We start from the raw sequence: 14414 nt of genomic DNA on the forward strand, positions 1-14414 counted from the left end.
GATGCCGACAGCTTGCTCTCAGTCACGTCACAGATAACAGCTGTAGACTCTGTTCCGGACTCTGCTTTAATTTAAGTAAATTCCTATGTCAACTTATCAGAGTGTGAGAAAACAAGAGTAGCAGCGATACTTTGATCAACAATGAGAGTGTCTCACACTGGACGTGCACAGCAACCCTCAATAGGTCCAACAACAAAAATGACAAGATGGTTACTAATTGAGCGTTAACATAAAATGGTAGCTTCTGTATATCCATATCAATAAACCTTCTTCAGTGCAGCGAGGACAACTTTGATCAATAGGCAGAATAAAATTGTTTTTGCAGAGCACTACACACACTTGTCAGGATTGGATAATTAAACTTGGCAAACTGAACAATCTCAAGGAGGAGAATGGCTGCAGGTGCTCCACAGATGTATTATGAGATGTCCTTAAATAACTCAATTTCTTTAAATTAATACAGTTATCACTTTAATTTCCTTTTTCCTTGCCCCCTTAAGCACTCTCTTTCTCAAACAATTTTGACATTTGGTTCAACACTCTTGGTCCACTCTTTCCTGAGCAAAGTATGACCAATGCGTCAAAATGCTTATATAAGCCTCTCAAACATCCACTGCAGTACAATCCTCTTCTCCAGTTGATGGAACATTGGCACCACCCCCTCCAACTGGTCAGGAGAACCAGCAGTCTTGAGTTTGGTGTTTGGCCCTAAACAAGCCTATATGAGCTACAAGGTTATAAATAGTCACATTAACAGATACCGCGGGCCTCAGAACCAGATCCGGTAGTTTTACATGCATGTAGCAGATTCAGTACAGCAAAGACTGCCCAGAGCTTTAACCTGAATTAGTAGATTAGTCCATTATTGATCTGTCAACTGACTCAACTCAAGCAAAAAGGCCAAACATTTGCTGGTTTCACTTTCTCAAATGTGAGGATTTGCTTTGTCTAATGTGATTGTAAACTGAATACATTTAGGTTTTGGACTGTTGGTGAGATATAGCATTCCTTATTTTATGATTTCATGATCAAACAATTAATTAATTAATCAAAATCATCACTAGTTGCAGCCCAATAACAGTTACCGTGCATTTTTTAGAGAGTAGTAAATACAAAGTAATTAATACTATGGTTTACAGTACAGATGTATGTATATAATAGGGCCAACCTTCAATCAGAGGATTGGCGGTTCGGTCCCCGGTTCCACTAGCCGCATGTCTATGTGTCCTTGAGCAAGACACTTAACCCCAAAATTGCTCCCGTAGATGTGCTGTAGAAATGTGATATAATCTGAATTGTAAGTCCCTTTGGATAAAAGCATCTGCTAAATGACTGTAATGTAATATGAGTTGAGCGTTCAATATATTTGCACCTTAGATTTACTGTATACATATAGCATATAACACTACTATAGTTTAACCCATAAGTTTACTAGATCTATGTATCCATCTGCAGATCTACTGCATCCACGGCATGTCAATGTATAGATATACACGAGGACAACATCATGATGCAGACTATTCTAGTCACACTGTAGAACACTACGAGGTCTAAATGTCAACAGAGAAAGAGAAGGGCATGCACACCTAATGTGTGTTTAAGTTGCATTATTACAGTTTCATATGACAGCCCATCTGAATGACTGCTGCAGCCCACCACTACCACTTCAGCATTAAGCCGTGCTACTCCACTCATAGCAACAAAGGTAACAGACTGTCAAAGGGCAATAATACCAACCACTGACTGAGCACCACAGGCCGACGTGTCTGTGTAAACTGCAGCTTATAGAAACAATGTCACACAGAGATGAATCCATAGCAGAGCCGATGTTCATTAAGCATCACAAGCAGCTCAACCAAGCCAAACCGAAGTAAGCCACAATAAACATCCAGTCTCTGAATACTGCACCATAAACAAACAACTAGCCACCAAACTGTATCACATTACACGGAGTTAATGGAGTAAGGTATTACCTTTAGAACAGTTTCTTCCTTGACTTTGTGAGTGCAAACCCGATCCATCCAATCCTCAAACTCCATCGATCACACCGGGACGGACTCCATAGGCAGCAACGACAGCACACAGAGTCAGTCCGTTCTGGGCCAATGACAGCAATGTACAATCAATGCCAAACCTCCTGATGGTGATTAAATAAACTATTCTCTTGGTACACTTTGTCCGGATGGAAGCAATGCAACAGGTCACTGGTAAGGGAAGATGTTTCCTTTAAAGGTCATCGTCTCACATATTGATTCAGCAGTTTTTTTCTGTAACGTTTGATGAACAGCAGCTTCCTTGGCATGCTCCATAACAGCTCTTCTTTATTTACATAAATGTTGTCCTTTTTTTTTTTATGTGGTTCCCCTATCTCTTTAAACATCCATGACATGGCGCATGGGCCGCAGAGTTCCCTCTCATCTCTGCTTTATCTGCCCCAGTGCACCATAAGAGCTGTCAGTTTACAAGCCTTACAAAAGCAAACACTGCTTCCGTTGCTGATGACAGCCCTGATGCTGGTGGTGAGACTAATGTGTCTGCTGCAACAATACCATTATCTTCGCTGCTGATGTCTGATTATGGCTACTCCTGGCAGCAGGTCTAACTGATGACAGCACCTGTTGCTGATCATCCGACTTCAGAGGCCGTGTCATGTCCCCCGTGGTGTTTTAACTGATACAAAGGTCGAGATGTTGGAAACGTTTTGAACTCGTAGTCGGGGCATGTGTCTCTTTCTGGATGCTAGCTAAACGAACCATTAAACCATTAACGTGAACATGGCTTGTGATTTCTTCATCGTCACTGACCGGAGAGCTGCTTGCCAGTACTTTTACTTTCGATGCTTGATTACAGTAAGCTGTTAATACTTCTGTAATGTCTCTTAAGGTCCAGCGCTAAATGATTAAACGCAAATGGCCCTATCTAGAACAAGTGCTTGCTTTGTCCATTCTGGGCTACTGTAGAAACATGGCAATGCAACATAGCGGACTCTGTGAGAGGACCTGCTCTGTATGTTAATGTAAACGGCTCATTCTAAGGTAACGAAAACACAACGATTCAGGTGATTTCAGGTGATTATACACGAAAGAGAACATAGTTATGAATATCATATTCCATTTCTGCCATTATATTTGGAGGTGTTCTTTGTCCTTCCCATTTATATACATGAGGGAGGCAGAATATGAGAAACACCTCAAAATATAATGCAGTTCAGTACAACACCACCACTAACTATGACCTTACTCAGTCTAAAACACATATTGAATTCACACCTTTTGGTTTGGCAGTGTCAAAAAAACATTATATAGTCATAATACAAGTAGACAATCTATCCATATAAATATATATTCATATAAATAAATGGTTATTCACCGCTGCATTGGATAGTAGAAGCCCCTCATCATTTCAGTAAAGATTATACAACAATTATTTTGTTTGCCATCACTAAATACAGCTCTCATGAGGGTCTAACAGCGTCCCACTGGATAAGACCCATGGGATATGTTTACAACTGACTCAATGTTTACAGTTGGTTTACACAAGGTTTACAACCTGATTTACATTTGGATGAAATTACTTGTGTTGCCTGGGTTCTGTTTATGGTTGTTACATTCAATTCCTCAGGTCCTTACAAACCAAGAGCACGTTGTAATTACCCAGAGTTGCACTACAATGATGATGCATCATGGAGACCAGCATTTTTCATTTCGCAAAACACAACTGTTGCTCAGTTGCATACTTTATTCTTGCAAATGACAAATCCTGCTTGAATTGTGGCCTCGGAATTGTTTTAATACATGAACATGGCTCACTTTCTTTGCTTATGTCTTTTCACTGTGCCTACAACACCCCAAACTATGAGATACTTGAGAGGGCTGAGCTGGATAGATCTCTTTTGAAAATAAGGCTCTGATGGTTCTTAAATAAGAAAGAGGTTTGCCTCGTGGGAAAAGCTTTTTCTGAGTTTTTCAGAGATACAAGATAAAGCTATCATTAGCATCTCCTTGGTATGAGCTGTGACCAAGGATACTGTGCCTGTGACAACAACACTTCCTGTGACATTCCACTGTTTGATTCTCTGCAGTAACCTTGGCAATTGCCTCAATCACAGGGAATTAATTCCAGTCATGCCACTCCCTCCCATTCCCCTGAGGTGTATCGGGCCCATGCATCGTACTACTGGCCCTGATTCACCCTGAATACCAGCCAAGCCCAACGATTTTCAGGTCCCCAGGCCCCTATTGCTATCTGTCTGCCTCCACTCTCAAAATGGGCCAGTCTTTTGTCTGCACACGCGTTATAGCTGCCAGATTGTGGCAGATTCAGGCCTTTTTTTTATATCCACACTCACAGATGATGTCAAAATGAAAAGCTTTTCTTTGCTTAACAATGTTCAGCCCATATATAAGACTGTACATGTCAACCTTACATTTTACCAGGTAATCCGCAGTTCCAGGTTGAATTTGATTTTAAACCTCAAAGGCTGAAACATTTAAAGCTGCCATTAAAGCAACATGACACGTTTCATGTTCAATGTATAATATAAGATCTGCATCATATTTAGGCCAGTATCGATTTAAGAACAATAAGGGAAAGTTATGACAATTCAAAGTTCCTATTTGTAATGTGGTCACATTAAAACTGGTAGGCATTTTACAGCAGATGTGCATCAATGCATTTCTAGGTAAACGTGCATTCCATCAGGCCATGAGGCCTTTTTCCAAGGAGCTTGGACAATGATTATTGCTGTCAGTCTCAATTCAGAGTTTAGTAGGCAAACAGCAGCTGCTTTCTCCCATTGTGCCGAGTACAGCCATACCACTAAGCCTGCCTATTTAAAGGACCATGTAGTTGCTCTATCCAATATATGGGCTGCTGTGATACCAGGCAGGTAGCCTTATTTCCATTGCCTCAGCTTTGTAATGCACAATTAATGAGCCACCTTGCATGGGTTAGACAAGGCCTTTTAAATACTGAGGTGCGTTCAAGAGCACTATTATTTGGCTTTTGACATGCTAGACTGGCCACCTAGAGATTGATATTTTACAGGCTTTCTATTTGGACCCACTGTTGGCCACTAATGGCATCTTCATTGGAAGCCATGATCCAAACTCTTACAGGACTCTGTTGGGAAGGTTTTGATGAGTCATATTCGACTATTGAGGGGGGGGTCACCTCACAACAGGAAGGTCATGCTTTTTAAACCCAACTCGACCAGATAGAGCCTTTTAGTGTTTTTAGTTGTGTATGTGTTTCCTGCTCTCCTGCTCTCTCTATGTCTGTGTGGGTTTTACAACAGGCCAAAGACCGCAGAATGTAGGATAGGTAAATTGGAGACTATGAAATTGTTTGTAGATGTGAATGTGAGCGTGGGGTTGTGTGTCTGTGTATGTGTGTGTTAGCCCTGTGATATATAGGTGGCCTCTCACACTACCTTTTGCCCAGTGTGTGCTGGAATAAACTCCATCTCACTATGAGCCTGAACAGGAGCGCTTCAGAGAATGGATGGATAACTGACAAGTGAATCAAACAATGCACGTTTTAACATATAGGATTTAGATAAAGGTTAAAGGGACATTTTCTTTATGGGTTTTCAGCACTTGAGGTTTTCCTTTTACAACTGTTGGGATCTGACTATATGGCTTGGACATGTGCTGTGGAACAAAGAGAGTCAGGCCTTCCCTTTTGCAAGCAAAGGTTTCATCCTGATTGTAGTTTGAGCACCAAACCCCCAGCTCTGAAGAAATTCACATTAGGGTGTGAGTTTCCTCCCCCCAAAAACTATGCGTTCCTGAAGTTACCTGAAAGCAGCGCTGCAATCTAATTGGCCGAGGGCCAAGACACCCCAGGACCCCTGTGGTTCAGCCACTGTTCTACAAAACTACCTGCAACCCCCACCTCAATGCTTTTTCCATCGATCCCTCCGGGGTAGCAGGAGGCACACATGCAACGTTGTTCTTCTTTTTAACCAAAACCTAGGTCTAACAGTTTATATTCGCTGGCCGAATTCACCAAACTGTCCATTTTATCTTTGTTCGTATCCACGAAGCGAACCCTTTTATTCCTGCAGAAGTGAAGAAGCAAGACTTCTTCAGAAAGAGAGAGAGAGAGAACTTCCACTCTCCACCAAGCGCCTCGTTTGCTCTGGCCATAAGGACGCGAAAATCCCTAATCCAGACGACAGTGATTCTCTCCTACCGAGAGAACACCTCCCGCGGCCCACAGCCGCGCTGCCTGTGCCCATCGAAGCTCAGAAGAACCCCCCTCAATCACCATGATTGCATCGTACCGTAAGGCGAAATAGAGTCTGGGCAGAGTTAGAGAGAGTTCATTTGTGTTTATTTTATCTTGTTCGTGTGCTTAAAGTACTGTTAATTTTTATAACCTGGTGTATGCTTAATAATCGCCGACACTAACGGTCGCCGAGATCGTTGGGGTTGTGGAGAAGCTAGTGTATTTCATGCTACCGTGATCTAGCCGCCTAGTGAGGTCGAAGTTGCTTCTCATGTTGATTTTAGATAGCGTGCTCATGAATGTATAGTTGTTGTTAGTTTAGATATTAGTTGACTAGGTCATTAGGATTAGAACGTAATAAACTCTGTTATATTTTAAAGAGCAGCTGTCTGTGATTACTTTGTGCATGTGTATTGTGATAATAGCTGTATATGTGGTCTGTGCTCGAACTTAAACCTTCACTTTCACTCTGAATGTGTAATAGTACTCAGACTGTTGACATTGTGAGTGAACACTAATTATGAGACTTAGTTTTATCGTTTGGTTATTGGTCCCTGTTCGCAGGGTGGTGCCCCGTTATTATTAATAATCATTAATAATTGTTACTGACATTAATAATTATATTGATGTCAAGAATTTAGTTTCTTAGATGCTGATAACCCAAACACACTCCTTTACATTCCCAACATAATGGTGCCCCCTTTTTGAGGCTATGTTATTCCCAACACAACCCATTGTTGGTGGTGTTTTTAATCGGCAAAATTCCGCATAATATATATCCTTTATGGATTTGTGTCAGGGGTAAGGAGAAATGATGTATGTATGCTGATGTAAAGGAATGGTGACTGGGAGGAGGTGGGGGTTGAGTCTACAGTGGGAGGTTGTCTTGGACCAAAGGCATCTGTCTGGGAGTGGCTGTAATTGGCTGCAGTGTGGTGTTATCTCATTAATATGGAGCCCAGGGGAAGTTGACAGCCAACTTCCTCCCTCTGTGTTTGGTTGTTTGACTGTATCTCCATTGATGCTAAACGCAGTGCTCCCAGGGCACCCCATGCCTGTTGCCTGCTTCGTTAAAACCAAGAAAATGAATATTAATGTCATACAGACTTGAAGCTGCATGTAGCAGAAGGGGGTCGTCAGTCTAAAGGCTTACAGCCGATTTCTGGGTGTACGTAATAGGGTCTATTCGGGAGGGTCCAATCCTGCAAGAAGGCATGCTCTATCAATATGCAAAGTGATTTTGACACCTTATTTCCCTGTCCGCAGGGGACTGTCGCACACTGTGCACCTAATCAAATCACGGGACACATATGGTAAAAATGTCCAACTCTTAATCACTTGGAAATATACAAAATAAACATGCTAGGTATAGTTCCATAGTCTGATTCCCTACAAGAAGTTTTGAGAGTGCAAATACATATTTATGGAGTTCGCTGGCAAAGAGTGAAGTAAATTGAAAAAATTGTGTGTGCATGGGCAACCTTGTGCATGGGCAACCTTGATCTTGGGAAGGCAGTAAATATTGTCAGTAACCACCACAGTAACATTTATGACAGCAACCACTGCCTGTTTTCAATTTACTTGACACCAGTAACACCAGCAAGCAGACGTGTCAATTCATCCATAGATATAAGTAAACAGCCCCAGACAGCAGCATCATACACTCTTTCTCTAGTCCATAAACTTGGTAGGACACAGATCAGACCAGAAATCTGAATCTCGTTCTTTATGACTTATTAGCACACATTTGTAGAAGAGGCACTGCTGAAAAAACACGGCGTTCGACACTTAGAGGAATAGTTGGACATTTGGGGAAATACGCTTATTCGCTTACATGAGTTAGACAAGAAACACAATGATTCCACTCTTATCTGTCTGTTAATTAAGAAGCCACAGCCAGGAGACTGTTAGCGTAGCTTAGCACGGTCTTATACAGTCTCTTTTCGACTTCTCATCTAACCCTTGGCAACATGAATACGTGTATTCCCTATGTCTAATTATTCCTTAAACATGTGACTACTCTGTTTCACGCTGTGCAGACCCACTGCTTCTGCACTCCAATTCATACAGTCAGCGCCTTCAGTTTTCAGGGAGAAAATGTGAAACGCAATGGTCAGGGTTTTTCACGATATGAGCCATGTGTGAACTTCAGAAGCTAAATTACTTCAATGAGGAGTGAACATCATCTCTAGCTAATCATTTAAAAAGTCTCAAAACCACTTAGCAATTTCTTGGTTTTTTTGAAAGCTAATGACTAACGAAAATGCGACATATGGACAGTACTTGAAAGTATAAATGATGTCAGAGGAGGTCTTGGAGAAAAATATTGACAGTGGTAGAAAGAAGTAGAAAGTCAATGTTGAATATAGCAGTGTTACATGATCAACACCTGATTAAGGTCGAGTGAAGAGACTGCCCTGAACTACTAATGTGTCAGTCCCTCCATCAGACCGCTATCTGCAAGCAATGAGCCGATGAATTATTAATTATGAATACATAGAATTCTCACTGGGGAGCTACCCTGGATCCTCAGAGCAGACAACCGTAGAGGGACGTTCAAGGTCAAAGAAAATAGGTATGTAAGGATAAAGACACTGGAAAATAGCTGTGATTGGTTTAAAACGCAGCACTGTTGAAGGCTCTAGCCCTGCGGTCATATCGGCTCTTTTTCCAGTTGAATTTCAGCAGCCTTAATAAAACTTCAATTAACCATCAGGGGTCCATCTTCCGGCTCACCTCCCTAATCTAGTTTGATGGAAGCAGTTAAAGAATCAGCAGAGCCAATTTAAAGCCCTCCTACCTTAGTGAGTGCGAGTATCAGATACTTTTAGTTATAACAGTGATACCCTTTCACTGTCAGACAAGGTGTGGAAGGCTGCATCATGTAGTTTCACACTTTCTTAACCCCGCTTCTCTTTAGCTTCCCCAATAATTTGTAGCTCTATAAACACTGCCACGATGTAGACCTGATGTCACACTGGTTAATTGGGTCTGACCCCTGATGCTTGAATTATTTAGGTACTTTGAAGAGAGAAACCCAACAAGCCTCCCTAATTGATACAAGCAACACACAAGCACACACACATTGCTGTGAAATGGTGTGCAGATCCCCGACATTGTAGACGCCTCTTGAGCCCATTGCCATTCTTTTCTCAGCAAATTGGATATTTTTAATGAGGGACCACCTTGTCTCTCCAACATTGTCTGAGCAACAGCTAACCACAGCTGGATTTTAGGGTCATCTTATCAATAACGTAACAATTTTGTTTGCCTCAGACATCACTCTGTAATTACATTCCATCTTTTTCCTCCAGGGGTGTCTTCAGAACATTTGAAGGAAGAACTAGTGACCAGAGAGCAACAATGAGCAGAATGCCATTTGTGAGCCCCATGGTGCGTAGTTAATGACATAACAGCATAATTGCAACACTTTCTTGAAAATAATCTTTAAGTCTTTAAAGGGACAATTGCTCACAAATATCATACCTCAGCCAAAATACAGTGTACACATTGTTGTTTGGGTGTCGTGAGGGCTGTCATAGCTTTCATCTGTTGTTGTCGCACCATGGGAGTCAAAGTGCATTTCATGGACCAGCGCTTTGTTGTCTCCCTCAGAGCAGACATGTTTGGCAAAGACACTAAATACATCTTACAACATGTGCTGCTGTGGTCAATAAGAGGAGAATTTGTATCTGTCAATCTTAACCTCACTCTTCTATTCATACTGTTCTGTACTCTATAACTACTTAAAGGACTTGAGAACTTCATATACAAGTCGTATCTGTTGTTTATGATTTTTTTAGTATTTAACCATTTCTGACCAGAGCCCATTTTTCCTGTCTACCACCATAATCAGTTTTGACCCAAATCTCATCTACTGCTCCACAACAGCGACTTATGCCTTGCTTGCCAGTTCATGCATGTCCCCAGTACACTCCAACAAGGGCCAATTGCTTCAGTACTTCTATGCTTACTCCTCAACGGCCATCTGCTGCTGTCTGTTAATACGTGCCACTGTGTAAATAAGCTCAAGAATAAATAATTGTCACGCCATGCATAAACTGAAAATGACTCATTAGAATAACTATCTCAGCATGCGTCAGTATGATGGACGTCAGAAAACTTCACCAAACGTCTTCATAGAAAGTCTCAATGTATACGAGAGCTCACCTGTAAGACATTCTTCTATTAACTTAACATCTGCAATAGTACACAATAATAAAGGATTATATAATGATGAATGGTTTGTATAATGCTAAAAGCTGTACGTATTCTAACATTAACTACCAAGTCAAACCTTAGTGCATAAAGAAAACACAGCTGAACAACTCCAGTCAACACTAAGAGCCCCGAGACTTCACTCAAAGATGCTATTAATTAATTGTCATCATTGGTCATGGTCATGTTAGACAATTAATGTTAATAAATGGAAACGTGCCTGTCGATACACGCACAGAGAAGTGAAGGGGGTCTGCAGCTGTCTGTTTGTCAAGCAAGGTAATGGTGATTTTATGCTCCCTCCATATGCCTAATCATGTAAAACACACAAACATGGTTGTGATTTGTTGGCTGCCAGTTTTCCCCACAACCAGGGTGAGCCAGTGGTTAGATCAAGCCAGCTGGATGCTTCATGTCCACTTTCACTTTAAAGCCATTTCAAATCAAGAGAGACTTAATTTAGAGGAGGACAAATAAATGTCATAGTGCACAATAAAGACCATTGTGTTGTGAGTCTTTGGCGATTAAAGCCCATGGTGATATAGAGGGGGGTGGTGATGCCTCGGTTAGTACAGGAATATTACCCCAACAATATGATTGATCGTGAACTTAGAGTGAATCCTCAGTGTCAGCTGACAGAGTAGAAGCCAGAGAGCAAGAGGCAGTGGTATTTGTGAATGAATGAGAAACCTTTTCAGGCTTCATGTACATGTTTATGTTCATAAGAAAATGCATACATATTATACTGCCTGCTGTAACTAATCCCTCAAAAATCTGGTCCATATACTATATATGTACTATATGAGGTCTTCCATGCACATCTTTATGGCACAATCAGTTATTGACACCTATGTTAATTTTGACTGGAAGGGGTGTATTTATGGATGTTTAATCCGAGATTTGAAAAGGTTAAACTTTGCTGGGGTTTGAGTCGAACAAATATCAAACAAATGAATTGTCAAAGTTGGTACCCATGAACAAATGAAATGACCTTGGCCCCAGCCCTCGCTCACCTGGCTCATCATCTCCAGGCAGTCATATTTGTAGTCACACATAAGAGGGCAGACCAAATAGGCTTTCTTTCACTGAGCTGACCTATTAGCAACCTATTATTTGAACTGCTGAATGAAAAGTGCCAGGGTCCCTTCTTCACCTCACCGCAGACAGTTAAGGTCACAAAGTAAAATCCTCTGGTACTTTCCTCCGACCTTTGGCTCCTGACTCTGCTTTCTCCTATTTCCTCTGCCTGGCACAGAGCCTCGATTCCTCCCAGTGTGGACATTCTCCCATGCACCAACTCTGACTATCAAAACAACAGTCATTAGGCAAATTTGCCTTGGTGCAGGATTACGTTAATTATCATGAAATTATCACTTCATTAAAGCAGGCAGAGATAAATTATCTCTGATGAAACGAATGTAAAATGAGGAAATAATGATCAGTCCACACAAAATAATAAATAAAAAAAATGAAGAGACTGCTAGTTGAAGGAAATCAAGTCATTGTGTTCCAGAGAGTTGGTCCCTGAGAGACATTGCAACATGACAGAGCAAGTGGGTTTCCACAGCGGGGATTGAGGACCACCCACCCCTTTACCCAATGCAGTGAAATCTCCCTCCCCAAGCCTGAACAGAGCCTGTACTTTCCCAGCAAATTGCAAGCATCATTAATCATCCCAGATACCATTTTTAATGAATGTCTACATCAGCCCAGTAACGCTCTTTGTTTCCAGGCAAAAGGCTGTGGCGCTGCAGCAGAGTGTGATTTTAGAACTGTACTGACGATTGTTTTATTTCATGACCTCACTACGACCATGATGACCGGTATCCAGATGTCTCTATCCAACCAGGTTCATACTGTTCATTTGCTTTAAAACAAAAAAATGTTAAAATCTTAAAATATATATTCTTTGCTTATTTGTGAGGGCAGTGGCAAAAAGAAATCGGGCAACTTTAAACATTGAATAAATCAGTGAGACAACCTTGTTTTCCACACTGCAAGAGAGAACTATGGGAAACATACATTTAAAAAACAAAATGTTTTGTCACATCATTAGCTCTTTTCCAATGATCTCTTTAAGGTGCGACAGAAGACAATAAATCCCACGGGGTGCTCAGATATTCTTTTCCCGAGTCTGTTTTTGATGATCTAAATGACTGCAGCACAAGGACTCTGGTGTCTGCTTGATTTATAACCATTAAAATAACCCTATCTTAACATAACACAGTAGCCAACCTTCCATTGCTTAGCAATATCAACTGATGTGCAGTATGTAGCCTAAGAAATAAAGTGTTCCTATTAAGCGTCATACACTGGTTGGGAGAGAATATTGTGAGAGAATCATGGGGAAAATATTGCCTCAAACCACGCTTGACCTTTTATCTCCTTCATAATTTATTCATGTACTCATTCGTTGTTTTGCGGCTAACACAACTGTGTTTTTTCCTTCCTGATACAGCAGGTTTGATTAACAATTTGGTGCTTATTCTTGAAGCCTAAAACTGTAATCTGATGTTATCTTATCTGACAGTTTGTTGTCCTACAAACTGTAAAAAAAAAGCAGAACATTTTGGTGATATGAGGGGGCAAGAACAATTCTCGTCTTTTACTGTATTTACGAGCAGCCCCCTGTCATGCAAAAAGCAGCGAGCCTGTCTCTGACAAAGGTTGTAGGACCGTGTGAGTACAAGTACAAACCAGTGTTAAATGCCTAATTATTTATAAAAATAACATGGCAGCTAAGGCGTTGTTTGCAGTTGTCATACTATGGCCTAAACCTGGAGGTATGTAACTGAAGAAAAATCATTGACTATCAAATCTCGGTTTATCCTCATTGCCGTTTCCAATAACCTTCCCTCTTCCATTGCAATAGCCTGCGATAGACTGTGCTGATCTAGGGACTTGATGAACTGCACCACTGAAGCTGTAATGCAGACTCCACTGAATCCCTTAAGGACCTTCTCCTAATGGTGGCACACTGTTCCATAAAAATGCTAGTTTGCTTTGGAAATTGAGGTGCAGGTTCATTAGAAGCCATTGTATTGAATTTGAGAATAAGTTCCCAAGTGATTCAGGGAGAGAGGCCAAAGGAATCACCAGAGACGGGGGAGGGAAGTGTCTTATACACACAGTGTGTATTTCTGGATCTATAGTAGGTTTTACCCTCTCCCCCTCTCCTGCAGTGTTGGTGGTATCACTCAGGCCTTCCACTGTTTGAGTGTTTCAGGGTGGAAACCTCACACCAGGTTGCTTATTCTTCATGAGGTCACATTAAACAAAGACACTTACTCTCCTGGGATTCATGACTTCTAGGAGCTCCGCATTGCTAGAATGAGCTGCATCGGCAAGATGAGTCAGAATACAACTTTCTAAAAAGGCACAAAATACTTTTACACATCAATTTGAATTCAATCACCAGAACTGAAGTTTTCACAGTTTAAAAAAAACCGAATGGAAATAGTAAGAATGGAATTTGCCAGCAAAAATATGATCAGCACAAAATTGCACCAGAGATGACTTGCATGCATGGTGAATCAAAACATGTGTGGCCACAAGTCTTGGTAAATCTTCAGCCATTGTATGCTGAACTGAAGCGAATTTTAGCGATACAATCCTCACAGCATGGTGATATACACACCGCTGTGCCGAGTATCCCGGTGTCCAGTAACAAATTACATAAACCACCCACAAGAAATCTGTGAAGATGTATTTGTGATGATGCAGCTATACTCGCCGCCATGGCCGGAGCGCACTCTTTCTATGCTGGCCCTTCATTCCAGACAACTTCATGATCTGCTTTTGTGCTGTAGACAAATCTGTCTGCAAAAATTTCTACAACTTAGGCTCAATAAAAACCGTGTCCAATTGTCTTCCACCAGCTGCACTAGAAGCTACACACACCTGTAGTCAAAGCTCCAGGCGATCCATTCACTTTTGTTCAGAGATTTAAATAACATAGAGAACAA

The sequence above is a fragment of the Anarrhichthys ocellatus genome, unplaced genomic scaffold, assembly GCF_004355925.1.
Source record: "Anarrhichthys ocellatus isolate YVR2014 unplaced genomic scaffold, GSC_Weel_1.0 scaffold27, whole genome shotgun sequence".
NCBI classification, from domain to species: Eukaryota; Metazoa; Chordata; class Actinopteri; order Perciformes; family Anarhichadidae; genus Anarrhichthys; species Anarrhichthys ocellatus.